Source organism: Equus caballus, chromosome 28 (genome assembly GCF_041296265.1).
Source record: "Equus caballus isolate H_3958 breed thoroughbred chromosome 28, TB-T2T, whole genome shotgun sequence".
In the NCBI taxonomy this organism is placed as follows: domain Eukaryota; kingdom Metazoa; phylum Chordata; class Mammalia; order Perissodactyla; family Equidae; genus Equus; species Equus caballus.
The window spans coordinates 24203193-24225210 of record NC_091711.1 but is presented as its reverse complement, the minus strand read 5'-3'; the positions used below and the strand labels follow the sequence as shown (position 1 = coordinate 24225210).

The following is a 22018-nucleotide window of genomic DNA, read 5'->3' as shown; positions in this document are numbered from 1 at the left end:
GGTGCAGACCAGCACCATTCATTCATCAGGCCATGCGGGAGGTGGCATCCCATATGCCACAACTAGAAGGACCTACAACTAGAATATACAACTATGTACTGGGGGGCTTTGGGGAGAAGAAGAAGAAAAAAAAAAAAAGCAAGGAAGACTGGCAATAGATGTTAACTCAGGTGCCAATCTTTAAAAAAAGAGAAAAGAAATTTCTGTGCCAGCTTCTATATTCCATGTATGTAATTGTCCGCCTTGCCTGCATAACAAGCATAGTATGGACTTAGGTTACATCCTGGAAATAAATATGGTAGTTCCATCAGGATAACATGATGAGACTGATTTTCTTCACGTGATAAGACCAATAACATTGTAAGCCCTCCCTTCCCTTTTCCTTCCACCTAACAAATTCTTGTGTGTGATTCCACGCCCAGCTCACATCCTGCCTTGAGACATCTGCTCCATATGACGTCACCCTTTAGCTTGCTTGCCTCTACCTTCCTTTGCAGCACTTTGGGGTTTATTATAGACCGCCTTGAATGTCTCACTTTCATATTCTGTGTGTGCCCAGACCTCATCTTATTAACTATTGTGTTTTTCTTGAAGTTTCAAGTTTCTAGTCTCTACTTGTATATGCTGGTCACCTGCACTCTTGCATGAGGCAGCAAGAATTACATGCCACCTGCCCTTATAGCTGACTCGTGCGTATTCATTCACTTACAAATGTTTATTATTTATGATGTGCCAAGTACGGGATCCAGCCCCATCCATGCCCTTGAGGCCCTCTTCCCTTCACTCACTCGGTTCCAACCACAGACTTATTCCCATCTCGGGGCCTTTCCACCTGCTCTTCTGGCCGCCTGGAGTGCCCCTCCCCCGGAACTTCCCAATATTCAGGTTTCTTTAATTTCATGTCCTCAGAGAGACCTTTTCTGACAAGCCTCCCATGCATTTGCTCTCTCTGTCTTTATCCTTTACTTTGTGTAGAGCACACATTGTTATCTAAGATCAACTGGTTTGTTTAATTGTTTATGATCTATTTCTCCTATTTGGATGTAAACTACAGGAGGGCAGCATTGTCTTGTTCTCTGCTGGAACCTGTGCACCTAGCATGGGGCCTAGCTCTTAGTAGGTGTTCTGTAGGTACCTTCTGAATCCACGAATGGATTGTGTCAGGCAAATAGGCACCTGCCCTGCTCGACCTTCGTGGAGAAGATAGACTGTAAGTCCATATGTGTAATGAAAATGAAACAGTAGAAGGATGGTAACTTCTAACAGGGGAGTTAATTTAGACTGTGAGTTCAGAGGAAGGCCTCCCCGAACCCAGTAACGTTTGAGTGGAAACCTGAAGGGTTTCACAACCCCTTTTACCCAGGGCGGAATATGTCCCAATTTTCTTGTGCTTTATGCTACCCAGAAGCTCCTTCAGCTTTGACTTCAAGGACAAGACCTTTTATTATTGATAGGGTAAAGAGGTAATGGACCCCTCTAGCTATTTTAAGGCACTTGGTAGTTTTAAGATATATTACAAACAAATAGTCCATTTTAGTACATCATAAATAACAATGCTCCACTCCAGTCCATCATCATCATATTTGTTAATGGAATTCAGCATTACAGCTGTTCATACACTCATTTCACCACAGCAAACGTTCAGCTGATGCCACCGTGTGCTTGACAGATCTCCCTGCTGCCTCCCCTCTTTTATGCAGAGGCAGTTCACCTTCACGCTGTCCGTGCTTGTTTATTCCACCACTAAACCCCTAAAGTGTTAGGATTCACTTAAGAGAGTTTTTCTCCCCTACGTACTGCAACACTGCTGGCGAAGCACTCTCTGGTATGCGTTTATCGGTTGCAACACTGATGATCTGTGTTGTAAAAGGGTCCCTCTGGATATTATTACCTTGATTCTGCCCTTGATATCAAAAATGTCACTGCCACATGGCTGATGGGAAAATGTTTCACTGCTGGGAGCAGAGCCACATAAACACTTAATCACAGCATTCCCTTTCCGTGTTTTATAACCCACCATAACCATAACTATCTCCCCATATATTTATTTCATTGCTGCAAAAATTGATGTTTGTTGATTCAGTGGCTAGTTAAGACTCATTTCTACAGTCAACTGAAAATGTCTTTGTGTTTGGGGAATCAAATTATAATTTCAGCCGGTTTCTCCATCTCTTTGGGAGAAAAATGGGTGTGTGACCAGAATGTACAACATGTAATTAGGCTGGAAGATGGGACTCCCTCATTCCAAAGGTGCAGCCAGGCGCCGGAGGATGGGAATTGGAGGAAGGATGAGTATTATCAGAATCCTCTGTCTTCTAGCCTTTTTTCTCTCTCTCCGTGTGACCTTAGACAAATCTCACCTCTCTATGCTACAGTTTCTTCCCCTATGAAACCATGAGATTGGATTGTATTGTCTGTGGGCTCCCTTCTGGAAGGCAGCCAGAGGATTTATTGTCAAGGTGTGGAAATCTCTTGCTAGGGGAAACTTCTCTTTGGCAGGATGGCTGGGGGGCTCAGGCGGGAGGGAGACTGCATAGCCTCTGCTTGCCTCTTCTCGCTTTTGGCGTCTTTGAAACCAGCTGGAGAGAGAGAGAATGAGAATAGAAAATTGTGCTTACTGTGTAAACAGTTAATAATGCTATCAATTTCTACCTCATTGCCATATAATGGAGATAGGAATCTCATTATTCAGAGACATGCAAATGTAGCAATTCTAGTCTTTACATACAGACAGCCTCTTAATCACCATGCCACTCACACGACATAATTTGCTCTGTGGACTCAGGCACATAAAAAATGTCACCCTAATCACTGCCAGTCATGGCACCACTGAAGACAGAAGCAGAATAATAGGTATTTGAAAGGGGACATGCTGAGGACTGCACTGTGGCAAAGACGAAAACAGGTTGCCGAACACAACGGCTTCTGATTGGCTTTGCGGAGCAACTGGCTGGAAACTGACACAGCTGCCCCCAAGTCGTGGCAAAGTTTGATGGTGGCCATGAAGGATCTGTCTTGAAATTGCACTAGGATTGGAAATGAGAGCTCTCTGTGGCCGTGAAGAATGCTGTCTGGGCTGGCCTTCAACTAGGTGACTCACTTCCACTGTACCAGAAATATAGATTTTAAGAGTTTCTTTGGCCTAGTCATGTGCTGTCCAATATAGTAGCCACTAGCCACATGCGGCTATCGAGGCCCTGAAATGTGCCTAGGGCAGCTGAGATGAGCTGTAAGTGTAAACTATATACTGAATTTCAAAGACTTTGTATGAAAAAAATGAATGTAAAACAGCTCATTAATAATTTTATATTGATTACATGTTGAAATGATAATATTTTGGATATAGTAAGTTCACCAAGATGTATTATTCAAATTAGTTTCTCTTGTTTTTTTTTACTTTTTTTAACGTGACTACTTAGAAAATGTGAAGTTATGTATGTGGCTCATATTTGATTTCTATTGGACAAGACCAGCCTAGAGAAATTAGATGCTCGTTTACTCGCTAAGCGTCTACCTTGTTTTTCTGGCTCTCTTTACAAACTCAAGATCCCATTGATACAAGGAGTCTGCTTTCTCATTGCTATTTTCGGGTGCAGAGTTCCTCCTATCAGCCTGCTCACCATTCTTCCTGGCCCCCCTCTGCCTGGCATCCCTCTGCCATTACTCCTGGTGTGGACAGTGTGGGTAAAGCATGTTCTGTTAGTTGCAAAGACAGTAGTGTTTCCAAGGGCACCTGTCTCAGAGTTCTAAATGGACTATGACTCACGGCCGTCATTGGAGTATAAACTTGACACAGGTTTAACCTTTTCATAGGGTTTGGTTTTTGTCCCAGAAAAACTATGGGAGTGAAAACCAGCAGCATATCCAGGACAGTAGGTGGGGTAAAGAGAAGCAGGTGTCCTGGACTGGTGTTAGAAGATAAGGATTCAAACCCCTGGTCAGCCACTAACTAGCTATGTCTGATTTGGACAAATCACCGTATTTGAGCCTCAGTTTGTCTCTCTGTCAGATGCCTGTAGGATGAACTCAACAGTGCTTACTTACTTCAGAGGATGGCTGAAATATCGAATGAGATCACGTATCAGAAAATACCTGTGAATCAGCAAGCTCTGTTTGTGGTGGCAAACTTATGGTCAGAGGGGCAGATCCTGGGGGCAGAAGGTTGTGTTTGACCAGAAAAGTGTGTTTTGTTTAGTTGAATTGGAGTGCCTACAAGGGGACGCTCTCCAGTTTGTCAGAGACTTTAGCCCTCTTGTTAACTTAATTCAACTGATTTGTGTTCCCTGCCTGGCCACTGAAGATGGATGTGTTTGTGTACCTTGCAGAATGGGAGGGGCAACACTTAGTAACACAACCATGCCTGATGCTGGCTGGCGTGCTTCCTGTTCTCGGGAGCTCGCGGTGAGCACCTAAGTTACAGCATAACCAATTCTGGGTGAACTGACGTTTACCAGGCCCCTGATCACTGCCCTCAGTGCCAGGCTAAAAACTGAGAGGGACAACTCAACTGTGGGTGCAACGAAAAGGCCAGGAAACTAGCTCTGCCTTGGGGAGGGATATTGAAGAGGAGGTGGCGAATAGGAGGAAGAAAAGTAACATTTTTGAGCCAAGATTGGGCCATGCATCAGATTAGGCCCTGTCACGCACTGTCTCATCTACTCAGAACAGCTCTCAGAGCCGAATACTGTAGTGTTATCTTCATTCTGCAGACAAGGACGTTGGTTCATGGAACCTGCCCAAGGTCACATACAAAGGACAGAAGGAGGATTTGAATCCAAGTCCTTTCGAGGGGGCCCAATGCCACGGTGTATCTACTGTGCTTCCCCTGTGGATTAACGCAAGCATGATTCATAGCGATTGTTTTATTTCTGTTCATCTAGCCTGTCTCCCAACTCCTACCCACCCCTTTCCAAGAGTGTTGTATTTTTTTAACCCAAAATTAATTTATTTATTAAAGTTACATTGAAATACTTTTAAATACAAATAACTAATGCTTTTTCAACAAAAGTACCAGATACCTTTCATGACAAGATAAAGATATGCCTAATTTTGTTCTCTTCTAAAGTCATCATGAAACCAAAAGCTCTCTATCTGGGAAATATACCGATGGAGCTCTCTTCCACTGGTGTGTATATTTTGATTCGTTTCATGTGAGTATCTCCCATTTTGGTGATTGGCTACAATCCAAGGGCGTTTGGACGATGGTACTCAGAGTTCACAGAGCATGGCTAACTCTCCTAAGAGGAGATGGAACCCCAATGTCAGAGGAATGAATGTATCAGGTGCTAAATCCACTTTCCTGTGCTTGTTCACCCCCTGAGGAGACTCTGAAGGAAAGCTCCGTCCCTGGCGTCCTGTTCTATCTTTCCTTCAGCCCGAGGGGATGTTTATGGACTGTCAAGTTTGTTGCCCGGGGATCTGACCAGCTGCCCTGCACTCTGATCCCAGCAGTGACCAGGGCCATTGATTACATAAGCCAGGGAGCTCTGTTGACGGTAGTATCCTTTAGCATCCATTCCCTCGTGATCAACAACCCCGCCTCACCGCCCCTAGGTGAGTTGGCTTGACTCCTTGGTTGCTATCCCAACCAAAAGGCCTTTGCCCTGCGCCTTACCCCAGGCTGCCTTGGGATTGGCTCTTCAGGTGGGCAAAAGTCAGAGACGGAGAGTTTTGACTGAGCGTGACCGGAGTGACGACCTTGGTTTGTGGCTTACCGTGCACCAGGAAACAACAGCCTTCCTCAGCCTGTGTTTGACTTTCCTCTGCTACAACTGGGGGTAAAGGTCACCATGGGCTCATTCAGAGCCCGGGCTGTGGAATCTGACACACCTGGGTTTGAATCCTTACCCTGCCACGTTCTGTGTGGGTCACCTGGTTGACTTAATCATCTAAGCTCCATTTCCTCTTATGTAAAATGTATAATAACAACGAGGCTGTTGTGAGATTTTAATCTAACAGCAAGTACTACTAGTGCATTTTTTTTCTTTTGAGAAAGATTAGCCCTGAGCTAACATCTGCTGCCAATCCTCCTCTTTTTGCTGAGGAAGACTGGCCCTGAGCTAACATCCGTGCCCATCTTCCTCTACTTTATATGTGGGACGCCCACCACAGCATGGCTTGCCAAGCAGTGCCATGTCCACACCCGGGATCCGAACTGACGAACCCTGAGCCGCTGAAGCGGAACGTGCACACTTAACCATCGTGCCACCGACAGGCCCTCTAGCGCTCTTACTAAGTGCTAGGCACCGTCTGAGTGTTTTCTGTACGGTACTAACTCAGTTAACCCTACTCCAGCCCTACGAAGCAGGTACAGTTATCCCCATTTTGCAGATGGGGAAACTGAGACATGGAGAGGCTAAGAAACTTTCCGGGCATTCCATAACTAGCAAATTCAGACCTGGGCTATCAAAGCTGTGTGAGGCCAGAGTCCGTTCCTGTGCACTAGGCTATGCTCAAATATTAAACACGTGCAAATTTGGAACACAGGAGGTGTTCAATAAATTCTGTCTATTAATCCAGTTATTATTATTTTTAATGGTCCTGGTTTTAATAGCTTCCATGAGGCACTTTAGAAGTGGAGTGAGACTTGAGGCATTTTTATGAGATTATGACTTTTTTTTCATAATTTTGAGCTTGAATGAGGGTACTGTGTCTGAATTCAGTTCCTCTGTCTTTTAACTCTAACTTATTGAGCCTTAATATTTTCATCACATCTTGCAGTTTACATTTTCATTGTCCTTAATGATGAACGCTAGCATCTTCTCGTGGGCTCCTTATGAGCTAAAGTGAGTTAATACGTGTCAAGAACTTAGATGCTTGGCGCTGAGTATGTGCTATACAAGGGAAAGAAGTGCGAAAGGTCCTAAAGGTATGAACATAATTTCATCTGATCCCCCGCTTTGATCTTGCCTCGTGGGGCTGCGTCTGTTCCCAGGTCATCTAGGACGCTGTTGCCAACTGCCGGCTCGGGAGCTCCTGGAGGCCGGAGGTCTGGCTTGACTCCTCTGTTGCGGCCCAGGCCCATCACCCTGACTGGTGCACTGACATGAAGCGTGAGCGCGGCAGGAAACGGAATTATATTTTTTTGTGCCAAACTCCAATAAGGAATGAGGCAAAGAGGACCAAGAAGAACATGTCTTCATTTCTTGAACTTGCTAGTCTATCTTGTAGGTCCTTGATTTAAATTATTATTTTGTGACACAAGGAGTTAATAACACCCTTCAGGTGGCCCAACATTTAACCCGACATCACCTCATGTGAATTGTCAGACTTGGGAACTATGTCACATTCCATGGAAAACAGGGCTAAGGGACTGCAGGTACAAGAAGCAGAAGACTGGATTTTTCTTCATATTGTTTCTGTAACTGATTGTTTCTGTACACAGTTTGTTTGCATATATAATTATATATAATGTTTATTGAGATTCAACTATGTGCCAGGCATTGTTTTAAAAGCCTTATGTGTATTAACTTATTTAATCCTCACTATAGCCCCATGGCGTAGACGCTTTTATGATCTCCGTTTTAGAGATAAGGACACTGTGGCAGAGAGAGGTTAGGCAGGCTGCCCATGGACACACAGCTGGTAAGTGGTGGAGGTAGGATTTGAACCCAGGAGTCCGGCTCTGGTATCTTACACGTCACACTTATCGGCTGATTCCTTATTTTGGTCAAGTCCTTCACTTTCTAATATGTAATTAACATAGAAAACACTATGTTAGTTTTATTAAATAAATACAGGAATTTCAGAAGGGGCTACAAACTCCTCTGAGAGAGCTCCCAGCGGAGCTGGGTGGTCAGCAACTGCTTTGTTCCCTGTGAACTTCCTCTTTAATGGCAAAGGGCTGGTGGGCCGGCCCAGTGGTGTAGTGGTTAAGTGCGCACGTTCCACTTCCGGGCCTGGGGTTCGCTGGTTTGGATCCCGGGTGCAGACATGGCACAGCTTGGCAAAGGCCATGCTGTGGCAGGCATCCAACATATAAAGCAGAGGAAGATGGGCACGGATGTTAGCTCTGGGCCAGTCTTCCTCAGCAAAAAGAGGAGGATTGGCAGCAGTTAGCTCAGGGCTAATCTTCCTCAAAAAAAAAAAAAAAAAAGGCAAAGGGCTGGGAGGAGTGTGACTTCCCGGGAGAGAGTGACAAAGTCTGCTACTTGAGCTAAGTGGCCTTTACCACAGAGGTAGCACACGTGCCAGTGGTCCGTCAGAGAGATCTCCCTTCATCTACTGCTCCCATATCTGCCCCAAGGACCCAGCCTGGGAAGTGACTCACCTGGGAGCCTGGTGTTTCCCTTCTCCCCTTGTCTTAGTCAGGGCTGCTGTAACGAATCACCATGGACTGGGTGCCTTACACAACTAACATTTCTCTCCCACAGTTCTGGAGGCTGGGAGGTTCCAGATGAGGTGCCTGCAGCTTCAGTTCTTGGTGAGGGGTCCCTCCTGGCTTGCAGATGGCTGCCTTCTCATGTGTGCTCTTGTGACCTCTTCTTTGCGTGCTGAGGAGAGAGCGCCTGTTCTCCTAAGGCACTAATCCCATCGTGGTGGCACACGCGCGTGACCTCGGCTAAACCTAAGTACCTTCCAGAGGCCCCTTCTTCAAACCGCACCACATTGGGACTTAGGGCTTCAATATATGAGTTTTGGGGGGGACACATTCAGTCCACAGCACCCCTCGTCTTCCCTGCAGACCGTGGGCCCCAGAGCTGTTGACTCCAGTGCAAAGTGAGGCACTGGGTAGGTGCTCAGTAAACACTTGTTGAGCGGGAAGCAGTTGAATGAGCCCTGGTTTTGTGAAGTCTCTGAGGACTTGGGCTTTCCTTTCTGTCCAGAAGGAGGACTGCGGAACGTACTGAAACCCCGGGGTGCCCAGGAGGAGGAGGAGCTATGCGGGTCTGGATCAGCTTTGTGGTGTCTGGTGAAACAACTTCTCTTAAGGATAAATAGAGGAAAGAGATGGATGTCAGAGAGAGGAAGCCCCAGGTTTGCGTCTTGGTGCTGCCATGGAGAGGCTGTGCGACCTGGGAAGGTCCGGTGATTCCCTCCCCGCCCTTCTGTGAGGGGGTGACACTGATCTCATGGGGGTGCTGGGAGGAGGCAGGGAGCAGCATACATACATCACTAGCATACCTCGAGGTGCCGGAAAAGGTTTCCCTTTCTTAAATTAACGCTTTATCTGTGCCAAAGGAAGCTTTCACTGGGATGTGGGCGATGAAGAGAGCAGATATAGGAGGGCTGAGTGCACGTGAATCCCAAACGTAGAGAGTCTCAGGTTGGTGGATGACCTAAAAAGGATAAGGCACGGGAACCTGACAGTGTTTACCTGGGAGGCCACCCAAGAAGTCTGGGGTTACCTATTAGCCTAATCACGAGCTCTCGGGTGACTTTGTGGGGAGGGGAGGAGAGAAATGAGAGAAACACTGCAGGTGTTTCTTACATGTGGCCCTGAAAACCTCTGTCCCTCAGGAACTTTGAAAGGACTGCGAGCAGTAGGTGAAGGAAATGAGCTAACAGAAAAAGGCAGACGGCACTCTGTTCAAGGAAGAGGAGGGTAAAACCAGGCAACACCTGGAAGCAAGTGAAATTTGATTCACTAAAACTGGAACAAAACTTACCCACCTGCAACGCAAACTGGTGCAGCCACCAAGGAAAACAGTATGGAGATTTCTCAAAAAATTAAAAAATAGTGGGATCCAGCTATTCCACTACTGGGTATTTATCCAAAGAACTTGAAATCAACAATTCAAAGAGATTTATGCACCCCTATGTTCGTTGCAGCATTAGTCACAATAGCCAAGACATGGAAGCAACCCAAGCACCCGCTGACTGATGGATGGATAAAGAAGATGTGCTGTATATATACGATGGAATACTACTCAGACATAAAAAAGATGAAATTGCCCCATTTGCAACAACATGGATGGACCTTGAGGGTATGATGTTAAGCGAAATAAGCCAGACAGAGAAAGACAAATATTTCATGATTTCACTCATATGTGGAAGATAAACACATGGACAAAGAGAATAGATTTGTTGTTACCAGAGGGGAAAAGAGTTGGGAGGTGGGTGAAAGGGATGAAGGGGCACATAGATATGGTGACGGATAAAAATTAGACTACTGGGAGTGAGCACAATGAAGTGTATTCAGAAATTGATAAATAATAATGTACACCCCAAATTACACAATGTTATAAACTATTATGATCTCAGTAAAATTACTTAAAAAAAAAAACAACTTACCTACCTGGTTAACTTTGTGTGAGACAAGCAAGTTTCCAGGCCCTCTGTGCCCCTGGCCTCCATCCGTCACTTACCTGGGTGGTCCAGCTGCCTTCCTTGACCAGCAGCTTTGTCAGTGGGTTATTTACCTATTCCTTGCACTCACCTCCATTCTCATCACAAAGCCCAGCTCTTGAGCCGGGTTACAGGAACCGCAGGGCAATGGGAGTTTAGAAAAGGCTATTGATTCCCCTTTTCCAAGAATAATGTCTATGAACGTGGGGTCCAGAATCAGACTAATTTGTGTTTGTGTCCAGGCTCCACTGCTTATTGGTTGTGTGACCTTGGATAGATTTCTTAACCTCCTTGAGCCTCAGTTTCCTTATCTGTAAAATGGGTATTATAATAATAGTACCTACTTCACATGGTTCAGTGAATTAAATTACACAATACAGGTGAAACTCTTACAAAGGCGCCTGGACAATAAGCAGAGAATAGGTATTATCATTCTTAGCAGTGGTGTTTTTACAGACTGGGAAAAACCAGTCATCTTTCATTTTGTTTCCTCTCTGATCCTGATGGTTGTGGGTTACTGGAGAGAAGAAGATCAACAGATGGCTCTGCCGCTAATAAACTGTGCAACCTTGAGCAAGCCCATAACCACTCTGAGCCAGACTTGCCTCTTCTCTGGAATAAGGACAATGACTGTGCCCCTCCTCACTACACTACAGGTGTCTGGGAGGCGCACAAGGGACAATGCCATCAAAGTGCTCAGCAAGGCAACACAGGGAGGCGAGATGTAAGACGAGTTCATCCATGAGTGCATTGTGGTCCCACAGTGGTTCTCCAAGTGTGGTCCACAGCAGCCCTTGTTAGAAATGCAAATTCTCAGGCCCCAGCCCAGACCTTGTAAACCAGAAACTCTGAGGGTGGGGCAGGCCATCTGCGTTTAGCCTACGTTCCAGGCGATTCTGCTGCACCCTCATGTTTGGGAACTGCTACCTTGTGGTCATCCAGAGAAGGGAAGAGCTGAGAGGCACACAAGAAACTAACTTTTTACTAATTCTTAACTTTGGAAGATATTTAGAAATGGTGAAATGATCTCCACCCCCCTACCCCCACCTTCTTATGCAGAGGATATGTAAATATATATATATTTTAGCCAGCGTTATGGGCTGAATTGTACCCCCCCCCCCCAATCCTAGTACCCAGGATATGACTGTATTTAAAGAGGTAATTCAGGTAGAATGAGGTCATATGGGTGGGCCCTAATCCAATATGGCTGATGTCCTTGTAAGAAGCAGAAATTTTGGATACAGACGGGTACAGATGGAAGACCGTGCGAAGACACAGGGGAAGGTGGCCATCGACAATCAAAGAGAGAGGTGTCAGGAGAAACCAGCCCTGCCCACACCTTGAGCTTGGACGTCTAGTGCCCAGAATTGGAGATAATCAATTTCTCTTGTTTCAGCCATCCAGCCTGTGGTATTTCTTATGGCAGCCATAGCAGACTAACAAAGCCAGCGTGGAGCCCTAAGCAAAGAAGAGAGGGAACTTGGCAGAGTTCGGACTGGAAGCTGCAGGCAAGGAGCTGAGTGGGGTCTGAGGGCTTCCGACTCTTGGGGACTGCCAGGGGAAAGCCAGTTTTAGATGCCTCTCCTGATGAAAACAGAAAAGAGGTGGGGTGATTGCTCAATGGAAAATGAATTCTTCACTTTATGAGTGACTCACTTGTCACAGGAGATAGATTAGAAATGATGATAAAAACGCTACAGAATCAGAATGAAATTCAGTGGAAAAGTATTATTTGTTCTATAAACAACTCGTTCACATATAACTTTTTAGGAATGTGTTTGCCCCAGGAAGGCAGACACCAGGGATCCTGAGCAAGGGATGAGATGAGCCTCTAGAAGAAACTGGTTCAAAGGGCCAGAAGAGCCTGGCCATTTTCATTCAGCCCATAGGCCGGGGACAAGAATCTTCACTTACACCGAAGGGAAGAAATGCAGGACCTTGATGATGCCTCGACCATTTGCTGAGTGGGTTTGCTCTCCCTATCTTTGTGTTTCACCTGCATTTTTTTTTTTTTAATTTTCCCTGGATGTTTAGACTCAGAAGTGTGGCCAGGTTCTAGCATGGCTTCAGTACCCCGGGGGCTGAGTGGGTGAGGCCAAGGGGTTTTAGAGAACATCTAAAATAGGTTCTGCCATCTAGCCACCTTCTCTAGGGTGTGAACACTGATGTCACATCAGACAGACAGATGTACGTATGGAATTTGCTTTCGCAGGGCTTTCTCTGAGGACATCATCCCAGGGTTGACGTTGGACAGGTCAACATTTTATCTGTCCACTTTTGGAAACTGCTTATGAGAGCAAGCCTTACTCCTTTCTCTCCTCCCCCTTCCCTCCCAAGTGTGTACTATATATTTTTTAACGTGTTATTTTAAATGATGATACCATATCTGGGCAGAAGGCTGACCTTCCTGCTTTTAAGTGAAGAGTCACATGGTGGTTTAACATTCAATAGGAGATGCAGAAGTTCTTTCAGGTCCTAATGGTTTCTTTCTTTCTTCCATTGGAGAGTCTTTCCTGGGGAGCCTTCAGCATGAAGACCGCATGATGGAAACGGTGGTTTGACCTTCGAGCTCTGCTGAAAGGACATAGCCAGTGATAGACCATTAGTCTGTCATAAACGTTTCCTCATAACACTTTTGCTTCTCTGTCCATTCTGTCTCTTGGCATCCATGAAAAAATTAATATGCAGGAGCAGTGTGGAGTCAATCTAGTAGGCTCTCTTGCATGAAATGCATTTCACTTTGTGTCATTGGTGTTTGGGAAGGCATTGAAGTGCTGGGGAGGGGCAGAGAGAAGAGTGGGTAACTGGTATGAGATCTGCTCCTGGGTTGCTTTTAGTCTGGGCCAGAGAAGCTGGAATCAGTCTTGTGCAGAATTTAAGATGCTGTATTGTCTTGGCATTGACATAAAGTCTTACTTCCGGTAAAAAGTTCTGTGGCCCATGATTTTTTTTCTTTCTTTTCAATAGCCCACTCTTTCTTTGGGAAGTAGGCTTGACTGTCTGCTGGGTCTACTTAGACATTTCCCTGGTGAGAGTGAACAAGGACATGGTTCACACTTGCAGTAGGCACAGGGGTGTGTTGCCCAGATCCCCCGCTTCAGGACTGCGGCTGGGAGTGTGATGGGCTGACAGCTCACAGCTGCATCCTCCTGCTCCTCATAACCCTGGTGAAGAGACACTATCTTGTTTAAGGTCACGCTCCTTTCCTAGGAGCAGCCAGAATCCAATGACCGGCTGATGTGGCGGTAGAAAGGTCCAGCCCTTTTGCTTTATTTTGGGACATCTCTGCAGGGCCATCCCAGCTCCAGAGTTCCCCATGAGATCAGCTGAGGCCTTTGCTGTGACTGCATGGCAGCTCAACTTCTCCCTTTGCCTGAGTCTGCAGTTCTCGCTTCTGCACAGGTGCTGGTGCCAAGGTCATTGCCCACTAAACCTCCTGCATGCAATTCTCCATCTCTGAGTCTATTTCCAAGGGCACCCGACCTGCAACAATGCTTTCCTTTAAATAGGAATGATTGTTGTTTTATTTCTCATGAGGATTATTTTCAGGGGTAAATTCACATTTTCATTCCAGGAATTGATACATATTGTTTTTCAGAGACTTTATTTATATGGAAATTTTTCTGTGTGAGCAAAGGCTACTTAAGAATTGAAAGTGTTTTGGACTCCATGGGGACAAAATAGCTGTGAGAAAGCTGGATTGGTTACCCTGAACTTTTGGTCCTGGTGTTTACATGGACTGCCGACCACACAGCATGGCCATATGACTGGGGGGAGAGTCTGAGGCCAGGGATCCTGTTGAAAAAGGCCAAGGGTTCAATCTCCTTGTTGTTTGTCTGTTTTCTGTTGTTTCCTGGTCTCAACCCATACCCTAATGTGGCCAGTCAGAGGCGAAAGTGTTCCCTTGACCTGCCCTTGGAGCAGGTGAGAGATTGTGAATAACCACTGAAAATCTGTCATCAAGGCTGGAAAAACAATTCCTGGCACCTGTCCCGCCATGTATGGAGAGCAGATCAACCCAGGAGAAGCCAGTTTGGAATTTTGCCCAAAAAGGGAAGAGTATGTTTCTATAATTTTTTTCAAATTTAAAATAAACACAATTTTCTTATATTAAGTATCTTGTTCTACCCATAAGGAAGACCAATGTGTGAGGTACACGGAAAATAGCATTAAAAATATCTTTGGCTTAAATATTTTGTTAGGTTGGCTGAAGATTGCAAATTTACCAGAAACTTTGCTGTTTTTGAAGATGAGCGGGCTAGAGGAACAGTCAGAATTAGTGGAGATTCAACGTAAGTATTGAAAAGTAAGGAGAATCTGTATCTATTTCATTATAATGTGTATGCAAGTATGTGTGTGTAAATATGCTTTATGTCTATCTTTATCTGTCTTCTACCTAGCTATCTATTTAATGTATGCATGCCGACAAAGTTTGGAAGAAATGTTTTGCTAAAAGAAAAATAATTACAGTAGAGTGGTGGAATTCAAGTAATTAGAAAAATTTTATTAGTATTTTATTAGTGTTTGAATAAATTAATGTTTAAAAATAAGTATCACAGAAAGAATGAAACAGACTTTAATGAAATAAAAATGGAAGATGATACGACAGGCAGATGTTGACTTTTGAAATAAGAATGTATTCTGGAGAAGCACTTCGCTGGAATATACATTGATGATGAATCCTATAATCACGCCCAGCCTTCTAAGTTGGGCTTTAGCCTGGATCCAGGTGCTTTGGGCACATCTGATGAGCAGGTCGGCCTGGTAACCTCCGGGCATCTATTAGCATCAGTTGATTTCCTTGGGTTGAAGGGGTCTGCTCAGAGGAGGAAGAAGGGAAAAGAAGGATGGCCTGGTGCCAGCCTCGGATAACTACTCCTGGCCAGGCCCTGGGGACTCCTGGAACAGGAGGGGCTGTTTTCAGAGAGGGTAGCAAACGTGTATGTGTGTACGTGTGTGGGGTGTTTTGGGGGCCAGCAGAGTTGGAGGGGAAGAGCACCGTGGGTGCCATGAAGGGGTTGTGGCAGGTGGACTGAATTGTGAACAGGTGTGAGGTTCCCTGTTCCTGATACCCTCCCAACCCCAGGAGAGTGGTTTGTCAATTGATCTTTTAAAGGAAACAGCTTTTTGTTCCATTGGTTTTTTTTCTATTTTCTGTTGTTGATTTTTTGATTTCTGCTCTTATCTTTATTATTTCCTTCCTTCTGCTTTCTTTGGGTTTATTTTGCTTTTATTTTTAAATTTCTTGAGGTGGGAACTTAGGTTATAGATTTGAGACTTTTCCTCTTTTCTAATGTTAGCATTAGTGCTATGAATTTTCCTTTCAACACTGTTAGCTATGTCTCGCAAATTTGGATATGTTGTGTTTTATTTTCATTCAGTTCAATGGATTTAAAAAAAATTTCCCTTGAGACCCATGGAGTGTTTGGAAATGTGTTGTTTAGTTTCCATGTCTTTGGAGATTTTCCTGCTATCTTTCTGTTGGTTTCTAGTTTGATTGCATTGTGGTTATAGAACATACTCTGTATAATTTCAATTCTTTTAAACTTGTTAGTGTTGGCTTTAGCTCCCAGGACATGGTCTATTTTGGTATATGGTCCATGGGAGCTTGAAAATAACATGTATTCTGCTATTGTTGGGTGGAGTATTCTATAAATGTCAGTTGGATTCTGTTTGTTAATAACGCTATTGAGTTTTCTCATATCCTTGATAATCTTGTGTCTAGTTGTTCCATCGGTTGTTGAGAGAGAGAGTTTGAAGTTTACAGCTATAATTGTGGATTTGTCTATTTCTTCTATCAGTTCTATCAGTTTTTGCCTCACATATTTTGTAGCTCTGTTGTTTGCTGCATATACATTTAGAATAGCTGTGTCTTCTTGGTGGATTGACCCTTTTATCATCATGCAATGTCTTTGTCTCTGATAATTCTCTTTGTTCTGGAGTCTACTTTATATGATGTTAATATAGCCACCTCTGCTTTCTTTTGATTATTGTTTACATAATATACCTTTTTCCATTCTTTTACTTTCAACCTACCTACATCATGGTATTTGAAATGAGTTTATTATAGTGGCGTGTAATTAGGTCACGTTTTTAAACTCACTCTGCCTATCTCTGTCTTTTAATTGATGTATCAGACCATTTACATTTATGTAATTATTAACATGGTAGAGCTTTTGTCTGCCATTTTATTTTTTGTTTTCTACTTTTTTCCCTCTGTTTTGTTGTTTCTCTCTTTTCTTTTTCTGACCTTCCTATGGGTTATTGAACATCTTTTTAGAATTTTGCTTTGATTTATTGATAGTGTTTTTGAGTGTATCTCTTTCTGTAGTTTTTTAGTGGTTGCTCTAGGTATTACGTTATGTATTATATATATATCTTATCATCACAATCTATTGGTATTGGCATTTTACTAGTTCAAGTGAAGTATAGAAATCCTACCTCCCCTTCTGTCGTTTCACCCTAACTATTTATAAGTGCCTTAAGTAATCCATCTATATATCTGTAGAACCACATCAGACAGTATTATCATTTTTGCTTCAATTGTAAAATAATTTAGAAAAATCAAGAGAAGGAAAGTGCATTGTATTTATTCATATTTTTACTCCTTCTATTGTTATTTCTTCTTTCCTGATGTTCCAAGATTACTTCTTTTATCATTTCCTTCCTGTTTAGAGAACTTCCTTTAGCCATTCTTTTAGGGTTATGTCTGATAGTGACAAATTCTCTTAGTTTTCCTTCATCTGAGAATGGCTAAATTTTCCTTTCATTCTTGAAGGATATTTACACTGGATATAGAATTCTGGGTTGATAGTTCTTTCCCTTCAGTATTTGAAAATTGTTCTGACCTCCATGATTTCTGATGAGAACTCTGCTGTCATTAGAAGTGTTTTTTCCTCTATAGGTAAGGTGTTATTTCTTTCTCTCTGATTTCAAGATTTTTCTTTGTCTGAAACTAAAGTTTTCAGAAGTTTGACTATGACATATCTTTGGCATGGATTTCACTGAGCTTCTTGAATCTGTAGGTTTATGTCTATTCCAAATTTGAGAAATTCGGCAATTATTTCTTCAAATGCAGGCAAACCTCATTTGATTGCACTTCGCTTTCTTGTGCATCACAGATATTGCATTTTTTTACAAACTGGAGGTTTGTGGCAATCCTGCGTCAAGCAAGTCTATTGGTGCTGTTTTCCCAATAGCATTTGTTCACTTTGTGTCTCTGTGCCACATTTTGGCAATTCTCACAATATTTCAAACTTTTTCATTATTATTATATTTGTTATGGTGACCTGTGATAAGTGATCTTTGATGTTACAACTGTAATTATTTGGGGGCACCCAAAACTGAACCTATATAAGACGGCAAACTTAATCAATAAATGTTGTGTGTGTGCTGACTGCTCCACTGACCAGCTGTTACCCCATCTCTGTCTCTCTCCTTGGGCCTCCCTATTTCCTTAGACACAGCAATATTGAAATTAGGCCAATTAATAACTCTACAATGGCCTCTAAGTGTTCAAATGAAAGGAAGAGTCTCACATCTCTCACTTTAAATCAAAAGCTAGAAATAATTAAGCTTAGTGAGGAAGGCATGTCGAAAGCTGAGATAAGCCAAAAACTAGGCCTCTTTCACCAAACAGTTAGCCAAGTTGTGAACGCAAATGAAGAGTCCTTGAAGGAAATTAAAAGTGCAACTCCAGGGAACACACGAATGATAAGTAAGTGAAACAGCCTCATTGCTGATATGGAGAACGTTTTAGTGGTCTGGATAGAAGATCAAACCAGCCACAACATTCCCTTAAGTCAAAGCCTAATCCAGAGCAAGGCTCGAAATCTTCAACTCTGTAAAGGCTGAGAGAGGTGAGGAAGCTGCAGAAGAAAAGTTGGAAGCTATCAGAGCTTGGTTCATGAGATTTAAGGAAAGAAGCCATCTCCATAACATAAAAGTGCAAGGGGAGGGGGCTGGCCCAGTGGCCGAGTGGTTAAGTTCACGCGCTCCGCTGCAGGCAGCCCAGTGTTTCGTTGGTTCGAATCCTGGGCGCGGATGTGGCACTGCTCATCAGACCATGCTGAGGCAGTGTCCCACATGCCACAACTAGAAGAACCCACAATGAAGAATATACAACTATGTACCGAGGGGCTTTGGGGAGAAAAAGGAAATAATAAAATCTTAAAAAAAAAAAAAAAGTGCAAGGGGAAGCAGCAAGTGCTGGTGTGGAAGCTGCAGCAAGTTGTCCAGAAGACCTAGTTAAGATAATTAATGAAGGTGGCTACACTGAACAACGGATTTTGAATTTAGATGAAACAGCCTTATATGGGAAGAAGTGGCCATCTAGGACTTTCATAGCTAGAGAGGAGAAGTCATTGCTCGGCTTCAACACTTCAAAAGATAGGCTGACTCTCTTGTTAGTGGCTGATGCAGCTGGTGACTAAGATGAAGCCCATGCTCACTTACCATTCCAAAAATCCTTGGGCCCTTAAGAATTATACTGTATCTACTCTGTCTCTGCCCTATAAATGGGACGATAAAGCCTAGATAACACCACGTTTGTTTACCACATTGTTTACTGAATCTTTTAAGCCTACTGTTGAGAGCTACTGCTTAGAAAGAAAGATATCTTTCAAAATATCACTGCTCATTGACAATGCACCTGGTCACCCAAGAGCTCTGATGGAGGAGTCCAACGAGATGAATGTTTTCATGCCTGCTAACGCAAATCTATTCTGTAGCCCATGGATCAAGGAGTCGTTTTGACTTTCACGTCTTATTATTTAAGAAATACATTTTTGTAAGGCTATAGAGCCCATAGATAGTGATTCCTCTGATGGATCTGGCCAAAGTAAATTGAAAACCTTCTGGAAAGGATTCATCATTCTAGATGCCATTAAGAATATTCATGATTCATCGGGAGAGGTCAGATTATCAACATTAACAGGAGTTTGGGAGAACCTGATTCCAGTCCTCATGGATGACTTTGAGGGGTTTAAGACCTCATTGGAGGAAGTAACTTCACATGTGGTGGAAATAGCAAAAGAGCTAGAATTAGAAGTGGAGCCTGAAGATATGACTGAATTGCTGCAATCTCATGATAAAACTTGAACAGATGGGAAGATGCTCTTTATAGATCAACAAAGAAAGTGCTTGTTTTTTTTTTTTTTTAAAGTATGCTTTTTGGTGAGAAAGATTGGCCCTGAGCTAACATCTGTTGCCAATCTTCCTCTTTTTTTCCTTTTTTTTCTCCCCAAAGCCCCAGTACCTACTTGTATATCCTAGTCATAGGTCCTTCTAGTTCTTCGAGTTCTTCCAAGCCTCAGCATGGCTTGACGAGCAGGGCTAGGTCCATGCTGAGGATCCGAGCCAGCGAACCCTGGGCCATTGAAGCGGAGTGTGCGAACTTAACGGCTGGCTGCAAAAGTGGTTTCTTAGGAGGGAACCTACTCCTGGTGAAGACGCTGTGAAGACTGTTGAAATGACAACAAAGAATTTAGAATATTCACAAACTTAGCTGATAAAGCAGCAGGAAGATTTGAGAGAATTGACTTCAATTTGAAAGAAGTTGTACCGTGGGTAAAATGCTGTCAAGCAGCATTGCATGGTGCAGAGCAGTCATTTGTGAAAGGAAGAGTCAATTAATGTGGCAGACTTCATTGTTGTCTTACTTTAAGAAATTGCCACAGCCACCCCAACCTTCAGCAACCACCACTCTGATCAGTCAGCAGCCATCAACATGGAGACAAGACTCTCCACCAGCAAAAAGATTACAACTTGCTGAAGGCTCAGAAGATGGTTAGAACTTTTTAGCAATAAAGTATTTTTTAATTAAGCCATGTGCATTTTTTAGATATAAGGCTATTGCACACTTAATAGACTCCAGTATTACACTAGAGTATAAACATAACTTTCATATGCACTGTGAAACTAAAAAATTCCTGACTCACCTTATTGCGATATTCGCTTTATTGCGGTGAGCTGGAACTAAACTTGCAATATCTCCAAGGTATGCCTGTATTTTTTTAGCCTCACCTTCTTTCTTCTCTTCTTCTGGGACTCCAAGGACATGAATATTAGACTTTTGTTATAGTCCACAGGTTCCTGTTGCTCTGTTCATTTTTTTTCCCCAGGCGATTTTCTTTCTGTTGTTCAGATTGGGTAATTTCTGTTGTTTTGTCTTCAAATTCACTGTTTCTTTCCTTTGTCCCCTCCCTTCTGCTATTGAGCCCATCCATTGAGTTTTTAATTTCAGTTATTGTATTTTTTAGTTCTAGCATTTCCATTTGGTTCTTCCTAAAATTTTCTGTTTCTTTGCTGAGGCTTTCTACTTTTTCATTTATTTCAAATATGTTCATAATTGCTCACTGAAGCATTTTTATGATAGCTGTTTAAAGATATTTGTCAGATAATTCCAACGTCTCTGTCATATTGATGTTAGCATCTATTGATTATCTTTTTAAATTCAAGTTGAGATTTTCCTGGTTTTTACTGTGATATGTGATTTTTGATTGAAATCTGGACATTTTGGGTATTGTGCTATGAGACAGGATCTTAAGTAAACTTTCTGCGTTAGTGGGCATCCTCTAGTACCACCCTGGGCAGGGGAAGGGTGTTACCTATTCATTGATGCCTGGGCAGAGTAGAAGTCCAAATTCCCAACTCAACCTCTCTTGACACCAGAGAAAAGGAGGGGCTCCTCATTACTGCTGGGTGTGGGTGGGAATTCCAGCTCCCAACATTGCTTCTGCTGATGCCCCAGGGGTTGGAGTGGCCCTGTTACTGTTGGGCAGTGGTGAAAGTCTTGCATCTCCCCTAGATCTCCTCTGGTAGCATTCCAGTGGGGAGGGGTGCCCCATTACCATGGGTGGAAGTCCAGACTCCCTACTTGATCTTTGCTGGTATGGATGGAAGTGGATTCAAAGTTTTTTCTGTGGCGTTTGGCAGGAGTTGAGTGGTTATCATCTAAAAGTTTTTTTGTCTTGCTAGACTTCTCCTTTCCTGGTCCTTTGGCTAGAGAGAGCGGGCTTTTTTGAGACTTTCTTTGTCTGCACTCCTTGGCACTCTGTGTGTCCGGCTTGTCCAGTTCCAAGTATGGGCTATATGAGGCCATATGGAAACCCGAAGAATCCATCACTATGTCATTCCTTGGATCCTGAGGTCTCCAGTGGTCTGCCTTCTTCTTGCCTTCTTTCAGAGTCTTATGTTCGATTTATATATAAAGTCCAGAGTTTTTAGTTGTACTTAGCATGAGAAATAGGGAAAAGTACTTCATCTTTCTAGAAGCAGAAATGCCTAATGTCTACTTTAGTCTTTTTCATCATGGCTCCCTCCTCCCCGAAAAAAGTGGATATAAATGAAACTTTCGCCTTCAAAATGGAATCTAAATGGAGAATTGCTGAGTTCGGCTTCTTTGAGATATTGTACACCAGTACTTTTTAGGAGTAAACCTCATGCCCGGGATTTTCCAGAGAAGTCTGGATTTCAAGTAATTTGATTGTTTTAAGTAAAAGCATTCCATCAACTGAAAAATGTGATTTTCTTGTAAATACATTCACAAACAAACAAAAAACTCCTATATCTGATCTCAAGTTCTTATTTTTATTTTGGAAAATGAGGTTACTTTATTTGGTCATAAGACACTAGTCAACCCACAGGCAGCTAGTATTTATTTTGATGTACTCTTTTGCTAAACATCTGGATGATAGAGGATAATGGTAACAGCAACAATAATAAAAGTGAA

At 43.2% G+C, this 22018-nt stretch overlaps 1 long non-coding RNA gene across 1 annotated transcript; it reads right to left on the bottom strand.

Annotated features, from left to right (window-relative positions):
* Window positions 1-2410: 2410 nt before the first annotated feature.
* On the bottom strand, window positions 2411-3698 carry LOC138921226 (uncharacterized). Its single transcript, XR_011433638.1, has 2 exons — window positions 3515-3698; window positions 2411-2579 (listed from the first exon to the last, which is right to left on the bottom strand). It is a non-coding gene; the product is annotated as an uncharacterized lncRNA (long non-coding RNA).
* Window positions 3699-22018: the final 18320 nt, after the last annotated feature.